This window comes from Salvelinus sp. IW2-2015, linkage group LG17 (assembly GCF_002910315.2).
Source record: "Salvelinus sp. IW2-2015 linkage group LG17, ASM291031v2, whole genome shotgun sequence".
Taxonomy (NCBI): Eukaryota; Metazoa; Chordata; class Actinopteri; order Salmoniformes; family Salmonidae; genus Salvelinus; species Salvelinus sp. IW2-2015.
In genome coordinates, this window is record NC_036857.1 from 524126 (window position 1) to 533239 (window position 9114).

A 9114-nucleotide genomic window follows, 5' to 3' on the forward strand; every position below is an offset into this window, starting at 1 on the left:
TAGTGGGTGGAGTGGTGGGGGTGGCGCGTGGACTGTGAGGGTGCCGCTGATGGGCGTTGGAAGGGTAACAGGGGGTAGAGTGGAGAGGGAGTGTGAGAGAGCCTGCCAGGGTCGAGAACTTACTTTGGCTGGCATATGTGACTGAGACATGAAACAGAGAGGTGGGAGGACGAGTGAGACATGAAACAGAGAGGTGGGAGACTGAAACATGAAATAGAGAGGTGGGAGGACTGAGACATGAAACAGAGAGGTGGGAGGACTGAGACATGAAACAGAGAGGTGGGAGGACTGAGACATGAAAAGAGAGGTGGAGGACTGAGACATGAAACAGAAGGGTGGGGAGGACTGAGACATGAAACAGAGAGGTGGAGGACTGAGACATGAAAACAGAGAGGTGGGAGGACTGAGACATGAAACAGAGAGGTGGGAGGACGATGAGACATGAAACAGAGTGGGGAGACTGAGACATGAAACAGAGAGGTGGAGGGAGAGACTGAGACATGAAACAGAGAGGTGGGAGGGACTGGAATGAACTGAGACTGAAACAGAGGGTGGGAGGACTGAGACATGAAACAGAGAGGTGGGAGGACTGAGACATGAAACAGAGAGGTGGAGGACTCGAACAGAGAGGGGGGCGAGAAGATAGAAGACAGAGAGAGTAGGGAGGACTGAGACATGAAACAGAAGGTGGGAGGACTGAGACATGAAACAGAGAGGTGGGGAACTGAGACATGGGTAGAACAGAGAGGTGGGAGGACTGAGACATGAAACAGAGAGGTGGGAGGACTGAGACATGAAACAGATAGGTGGGAGGACTGAGACATGAAAAGAGAGTGGGAGGACTGAGACATGAAACAGATAGTGGGGAGACTGAGACATGAAACAGAGAGGTGGGGCAGTGACGGTGAAGAGCGATACGGAGGGTGGGCAGGACTGAGACATGAAACGAAGGTGGGGACTGAGACATGAAACAGAGGTGGAGGACTGAGACATGAAACAGATAGGTGGGAGGACTGAGACATGAAACAGATAGGTGGGAGGACTGAGACATGAAACAGAGAGGTGGGAGGGCTGAGACATGAAACAGATAGGTGGGAGGACTGAGACATGAAACAGATAGGTGGGAGGACATACAGGCTGTCACCAATATGTTATTGCTAAATTTTCCTACATGGGTAATATAACACTTCAACCAATATATATTTGGTCAACACTGTTGGTTTTTGCGAAAAAGTTACATTTGTGATTGATGATAACACTTTCAAATGAGAACATCACTTCAATATAATAGAATTTTGGGAGCCTAGAATTAGGAACATTTACCTTTTGATCATGCCACAACGGTTACGTGTCATTAATTAATGACATCATACTGTATCACTTATAGCCTATAAATATATTCTTTGGTAGACTAAATATATTCTTTGGTAGACTATAATTTGGAGAATTTCCCTTAGATTATGCGACTACTGTAACCTATATAATAATCATATAAAGTGAACATAATAAGAACCACAAAAGGTGGATCAGGTGGTATTTTGTGTGTAATTCACTGGATCATCAGTGTAATAATTAATGTCAATATTTCTAGCCAGTTGAGATAATCTTCGATTTTCAGCTAAATATTTCCCAGAGGACATCACATTATGAGACAGACGTGTGAGAGAGCAGAGTGCTTCACAGTTAATGGCTAGCATCTAGCCGCTAATGGCTTCTCAACCAATGCTGCAGAGAGAGAGAGAGTGGTATAAAGAGAGATGGAGAGAGAGAGATGAAACAAGAGAGATGGAAAGCAAGAGTTGGAGAGAGAGAGGAGAGGAGAGGAAAAAAGAGATTGAGAGAGAGAAAGAGAGAGATGAGCTAGAGAGAGAGACAAAAAGAAAGGAAGAGAGAGAGAAAGAGATAAAGAGAGAGAGAGAAAGAGATAAAGAGAGAGAGAGAAAGAGATAAAGAGAGAGAGAGAGAGTGATGTAAAGAAAGAGAGTGCTTATTGAGGCAAATGCGAAGGCAGGTATCAAGTTACAGTATATCAGAAACTACCTCATAAATGGGAAGCAAGGCCAGGTGGCTGTATATACAGTGGGGAGAACAAGTATTTGATACACTGTCAATTTTGTAGGTTTTCCTACTTACAAAGCATGTAGAGGTCTGTAATTTTTATCATAGGTACACTTCAACTGTGAGAGATGGAATCTAAAACAAAAATCCAGAAAATCACATTGTATGATTTTTAAGTAATTAATTTGCATTTTATTGCATGACATAAGTATTTGAATCACTACCAACCAGTAAGAATTCCGGCTCTCACAGACCCTGTTAGTTTTTCTTCGAGAGCCCTCTGTTCTCCACTCATACCTGTATTAACTCCACCTGTTTGAACTCGTTACCTGTATAAAAGACACCTGTCACACACTCAATCAAACAGACTCCAACCTCTCCACAATGGCCAAAGACCAGAGAGCTGTGTAAGGACATCAGGGATAAAATTTAGACCTGCACCAAGGCTGGGATGGGCTACAGGACAATAGAAAAACAGCTTGGTGAGAAGGCAAAACTGTTTGGCGCAATTATTAAAAATGGAAGAAGTATCAAGATGACGGTTCCAACACCCTCGGTCTGGGGGCTCATGGCAAGATCTCACCTCGTGGGGCATCAATTGATCATTGAAGAGGTGAGGGATCAGCCCAGAACTACACGCAGGACCTGGTCAATGACCTGAAGAGAGCTGGGACCACAGTCTCAAGAAACCCATTAGTAACACACTACGCCGTCAATGGATTAAAATCCTGCAGTGCACGCAAGGTCCCCTTGCTCAAGCAGTGCATGTCCAGGCCCGTCTGGAAAGTTTTGCCAATGACCATCTGGATGATCCAGAGGAGGAATGGGAGAAAGGTCATGTGGTCTGATGAGAAAAAATAAGAAGCTTTTGGTCTATAACTTCCACTCGCCGTGTTTGGAGGACAGAGAAGGATGCAGTACAACCCCAAGACACCATCCCAACCGTGAACATGGAGGTGGAAACATCTTCTTTGGGGTGACTTTCTGCAAGGGGACAGGACGACTGCACTGTATTGAGGAGGAGTGGATGGGGCCAATGTATTCGCGATTAATTGGCAACAACCTCCTTCCCTCAGTAAGAGCATTGAAGATGGGTCGTGGCTGGTCTTCCACATGACAACAGAACCCGAACACACAGCCAGGGCAACTAAGGATTGGCTCCGTAAAAGCATTTCAAGTCCTGGAGTGGCCTAGACAGTTCCAGACCTGAACCCAATAAGAAAATCTTTGGAGGGAGCTGAAAGTCCGTATTGCCCGAACAGCGACCGAAACCTGAAGGATACTGAGAAGGTCTGTAATGGAGGAGTGGGCCAAAACCTGCTGCAGTGTGTGCAAAAAACCTGGTCAAGAACTGACAGGAAACGTATGAACGCTGTAATTGCAAACAAAGGTTTCTGTACCAAAATATTAGAGTTCTGCTTTCTGATGTATCAATACTTATTCCATGCAATAAAAATGCAATTAAATACTTAAAAATATAACAATGTGTATTTCTGGATTTTTGTTTTAGATTCATGCTCCTCAACAGTTGAAGTGTACCTATGATTAAAAATTAACAGACATCTACATGCTTGTAAGTAGGAAAGCCATGCAAATCCGGCAGGTGTATTCAACATACTTGTTCTCCCCCACTGTATATATATTCATCAAGTGCATATATCATTTGAATGGACCTATGGATTTGCATGCTTCAAGGAGAAATGCATAACTAGCCTAGAGGCTTTCGATCAGGTCTATTGACAGTTTTCCTAAATTATTTTGCCTTGGTGAAAAGGTTGCCACACCCAAGCCGGTCTCATCTCTATATAGAAACAGGATATTTCCCCATTCATATATATTAAGTCTATAGGCCAACACTGTCCTCTATCTACCAGACAGCTTAGTAACCTTCCTGGTACATACGTCTGTCACAGTGCCAGTGCAGAAGAGCAGACAGAACATCACAGTGGCGTGCAAGCCCGTATGTCTTGTCTGCTGTCCGACACCTGAAGTTTCTAAAGAATTGTGTGTGTGTAGTGTATAGTAATGTGTGTTGTGTGTGTGTGTGTGATAGTATGTGTGTGTTGTGTGTGTGTTGTGTATAGTATGTTGTGTGTGTGTGGTGTATAGTATAGTGTGGTGTGTGTGTATTAGTGATTGTAGTGTGTGTGTGTGTGGTGTGTGTGTGTGGTGTATAGTAATGTGGTTGTGTGTATAGTATGTGTGTGTGTGTTGTGTGTGTATAGTACTGGTGTTGTGGTGTGATGTGTGTGTGTGTGTGTGTGTGTGTGTGTGTGTGTGTGTGTGTGTGTGTGTGTGTGTGTGTGTGTGTGTGTGTACGTGTGTGTGGGTGGTGTGGTGTGCAAGCGGTTGGAACTGGTTTTCAGGGATTTTTTTTCTTTTTCGAGGTACAGAATCAGAACCGGGTTACGAAAGTGATCTATACTGGTCCGGGACAGAACCGATATTTAAAAGCATGGGAATCGGTTAATAACGATCTTTTACATTCTGGGCATTTTTTTCCAGTCCCACAAAAAACGCAACAAAAGCGCCTATGCAAAGCCCTCACTCTGCCACTCAGAAACATATTCCAGTCTCTTCATGCCAGCTGGAAATCTTTGCCAGTGTGTGTGCGTGTGTAGGCAACTTGCCCCTCCCACTCTTCATGCCCCTCCCCTCCAAAGCATTGTCTAGTAGCTGTTAGAAGCTTGGATCAGAAATTAGGGAGAGAGATGTTTAATTAGAGAAGAATGGATTAACTTTTTCAATGCTAGTTAAGGATACTATAGTTATCACATTTCACATTGGATTTATTTACTACAAAAAGGTAAGACATGTTTTTAATTCTGATACCACTCTGCACACACACGCTTGTTAGCTAGCTAGCTCTGGTCCAACGGTAAGCCAACTCTGAAGTTCCAAGACATTTAAAGTTCCTCCATAGAAGCCGCTCCTCCGTAGGTATAATTCTCTGGGCCTAATTCAGATAATGTATGTCATAACAAGATGCCCAAGGCTTCAAGCCTCCTCCTCCTCCACCCTCTCTCGCTCCCTCCCAACCCGCAAAATTTCAGTCGCGTCTCACGCCCTACACTTGTCTGTCCAATGCATGTAAACAACTATAGCTTGCCTGCTCCACAGCAAGCTGCTCTATCCGCATTGATTGCGGAAGTAATGTCGAGCTAAATGTAAAATAAAATTGATTTCATAGGTTTAAAAAGGAACAGAAAGTAATGATATAAACCATCACTTTTTTGGGGTTCAAACCGGTTCAGACCGGTCCAGACCGGTTCAGAACTTTATTTTACAGGTCCTCCTCTCCTGACTGTATGTGCAGCCAAATTGAATGAATAGATTGCAAGTGTACCACTAGGAGCAAAGCAGAAAGTAAAAGCAGGAAGTTGTACCCATTAATATGTGCTATGATATGTTTATTCAGTTGACATTACAAAAAAATATATTCCATTGCATGAGTCACATCAGTTAATCATTTGATTAAACAGTCTACATCATCAGGCAGCCATGGTGAGTGTAGCCATGAGTTTACCCGTCAAATTGCCAGGGTTAAGTTGTTCGCATACATAGGTTTGGTTTTCTCCTAGCAGAACTCAGATAGGTGAAGTGAAGGTCTGTACTAGCATCCCAGCTAGCAATGAGGAAGCAACCCTCTTCCGGGGGGCCGGAACTGATGGAATCGGCCCGGAATCAGGTGTCGGACTCGGCCCGGAATGAAAATGAATGACTGCCCAGAATCAGCCCAAGTACATCGGGTCGTTTCCGTCTACCGGAATTCAGCCGACTTTGCCGGCATCTTACCAGAATCCCCCCAGAAGCGGCCCGATGCAAATTTAAATAAATATATACAAAATTACCCGATTTAGTAATTTTAAATATTACTACTATACATTTTATACATACAAATTATACCCATCCATAAAAAAACWATGTGTGTCGGAGGAAACGCCATACACCTGGTGACCACGATGGGACTCTCAGCCGGAATCGGCCCAGATCCACTGTGCTAGCCGGGATACTCCCTTAAAATGCCTTCGCTACAGGACAAGGACATCCCGGGCCGGCCAAACCCTCCCCTAATTCGGACGACTCTGCGCCAATTGTGCGTCGCCTCACGCCTCATCTCCCGTCGTGGCCGGGTCTCAAACCTGCATCTGTAGCAATTCAGTTTGCACCACTGCGCCACTCAAGAGGCTCCATCCATAACATTTATTTATTATAATAATTTTTTTACCCCCTTTTTCTCCCAAATTTCGTGGTGTCCAATTGTTAGTCGTTACTGTCTTGTCTCATTGCTACAACTCCCGTACAGGCTCTGGAGAGACGAAGGTCGAGAGCTATGCATCCTCCGAAACACAACCCTCTTAACACAGCGCTTATCCAACCCAGAAGCCAGCCGCACCAATGTGTCAGAGGAAACACCGTACACCTAGCGACCTGGTCAGCGTGCACTGCGCCCGGCCTGCCACAGTAGTCGCTAGTGCGTGATGAGACAAGGATATCCCTACCGGCCAAACCCTCCCTAAGCTGGACGACGCTGGGCCAATTGTGCATCGCCACATGGACCTCCCGGTCGCGGCCGGCTGCGAAGGAGCCTGGGCTCGAACCCAGAGTCTCTGGTTGCACAGCTGGCACTGCGGTGCAGTGCCTTAGACCACACAATTACTAAAATACTATGCCAGCCATAAGCAATACTGCCGAAGGCGGCCCAGAGTCGGGTCACATGACGTCGGCCGAGTCTGACTCTCAGCCCAGTGCCCTGACTCTCAGCCGGAATCAGCCCAGATCCGCTGTGCTAGCTGGGATACTCCCTTAAAATGCCTTCGCTTGAAAAACAAGAAAAAAGCGGCAAAATTACTGTTTGTCCCTCTTGAGATTCCGTAGCCAGTACACTTCCTCAAAATATTCMGAATTAATCAACGATAACTCAAGAAATCTGTCATTGATTTAGAAGTTTTTTCCAAGGTCTTAGTCTCAAAATTTTGGTGCAGTAGTTCTAAAGTGAAAAAATATGCATCAAAACTAGTCGTCTGTCATTGAACAAACACTTAATTTAAGAATTCCTACTGTTAACCAATCTCCGACGAAGGGGCATAGAGTTCGGCTATCGAACTTCGACATGCTTCAAGAAAAAAAGTGTGTGTGCTCGAACAGCCCCAAAAAAACCTGCCTGAACAAATATATATCACAAAATGTTGTCATAATCTATGCGTGAACTATTTCGACTGGGAAGCATACGGTAAGCTTTACAGCTTCCAAGCCTATTCTATTAATTATATTTCTATGTGCTGCTGCATTGTGGGGGGCGTTGCCTAGGCGATAAGCTACAACAAAATGTTAATGTTACATTTGTCATAAGCACTTATTTGGTATTTGGTAGTTTATTAGGATCCCCCGTTAGCTGTTGAAAAAGCAGAAGCTACTCTTGCTGGGTTCGACACAAAACATGAAACACAATACAGAATGACATAATACAGAACATCAATAGACAAGAACAGCTCAAGGACAGAACTACATTATTTTATTTTATTTTATTTTTATATTTTAACCACTCCACAAATTTCTTGTTAACAAACTATAGTTTTGGCAAGTCGGTTAGGAKATCTACTTTGTGCCTGACACAAGTCATTTTTTCCCAGTAATTGTTTACAGACAGATTATTTCACTTATAATTCACTGTATCACAATTCCAGTGGGTCAGAAGTTTAKATACACTAAGTTGACTGTGCCTTTAAACAGCTTGGAAAATTCTAGAAAATGATGTCATGGCTTTAGAAGCTTCTGATAGGCTAATTGACATCATTTGAGTCAATTGGAGGTGTACCTGTGGATGTATTTCAAGGCCTACCTTCAAACTCAGTGCCTCTTTGCTTGACATCATGGGAAAATCAAACGAAATCAGCCAAGACCTCAGAAAAAATATTGTAGACCTCCACAAGTCTGGTTCATCCTTGGGAGCAATTTCCAAAAGCCTGAAGGTACCACGCTCAGCTGTACAAACAATTGTACGCAAGTATAAACACCATGGGACCACGCAGCCGTCATACCGCTCAGGAAGGAGACGCGTTGTGTCTCCTAGAGATGAACGTACTTTGGTGCGAAAAGTGCAAATCAATCCCAGAACAACAGCAAAGGACCTTGTGAAGATGCTGGAGGAAACAGGTACAAAAGTATCTATATCCACAGTAAAATGAGTCTTACTACGACAACCTGAGAAGCCACTCAGCAAGGAAGAAGCCACTGCTCCAAAACCGCTATAAAAAAGCCAGACTACGCACCACCAAGAAGAGGAGATTTGGTTATACTCGTCTGGACGAGAGCATTTGCTCTGTGCTGTGAAATCATTAGACGCATCAAAGGAGCAGGAAGAATAAAGTCTATTCTTTCGATTTGTCGTTCCAGACTGTGTGTGAACGACAAATCAAGTCTGAATTATATGAATTACATTTTATTTTAGTGTCAAATCCCAAATTGGCAACACATCCCTTATGGGATTAATTGACACATAAACAAACATACTATAATTCACTGTGGTAATTAATGATCACTCTTCTTCCGGTGTTCTCTGCATTGCGCATCACATGAAGAGTCTATACATAATAGTAAATAAGGTTATCCAAACAATAATTACATCCCTAGAGCAGTAAAAATAAGATACATACATACATACATACATAACTACATACATACATACATAACATACATGCATACATACATACAACATGCATACATACATACATACATACCATACATACATACATACATGCATACATACATGCATACATACATGCATACATGCATACATGCATGCATACATGCATATCATACATGCAACATACATACATACATACAATACATACATACATAATACTACATACATACATACATACACTAACATACATACATACATACATATAACATACATACATGCATACACAGTAAAAAACAAAACAGCTCTCAGGCATAACAGCCTTCAAAGATGTCAGTCTTTTGGATGTTTTGGACTTTAAAGCCCCAATTCTGGTCTGCGTTTCTGTCCAAGCAGCAGCCTCTCCACGTTGG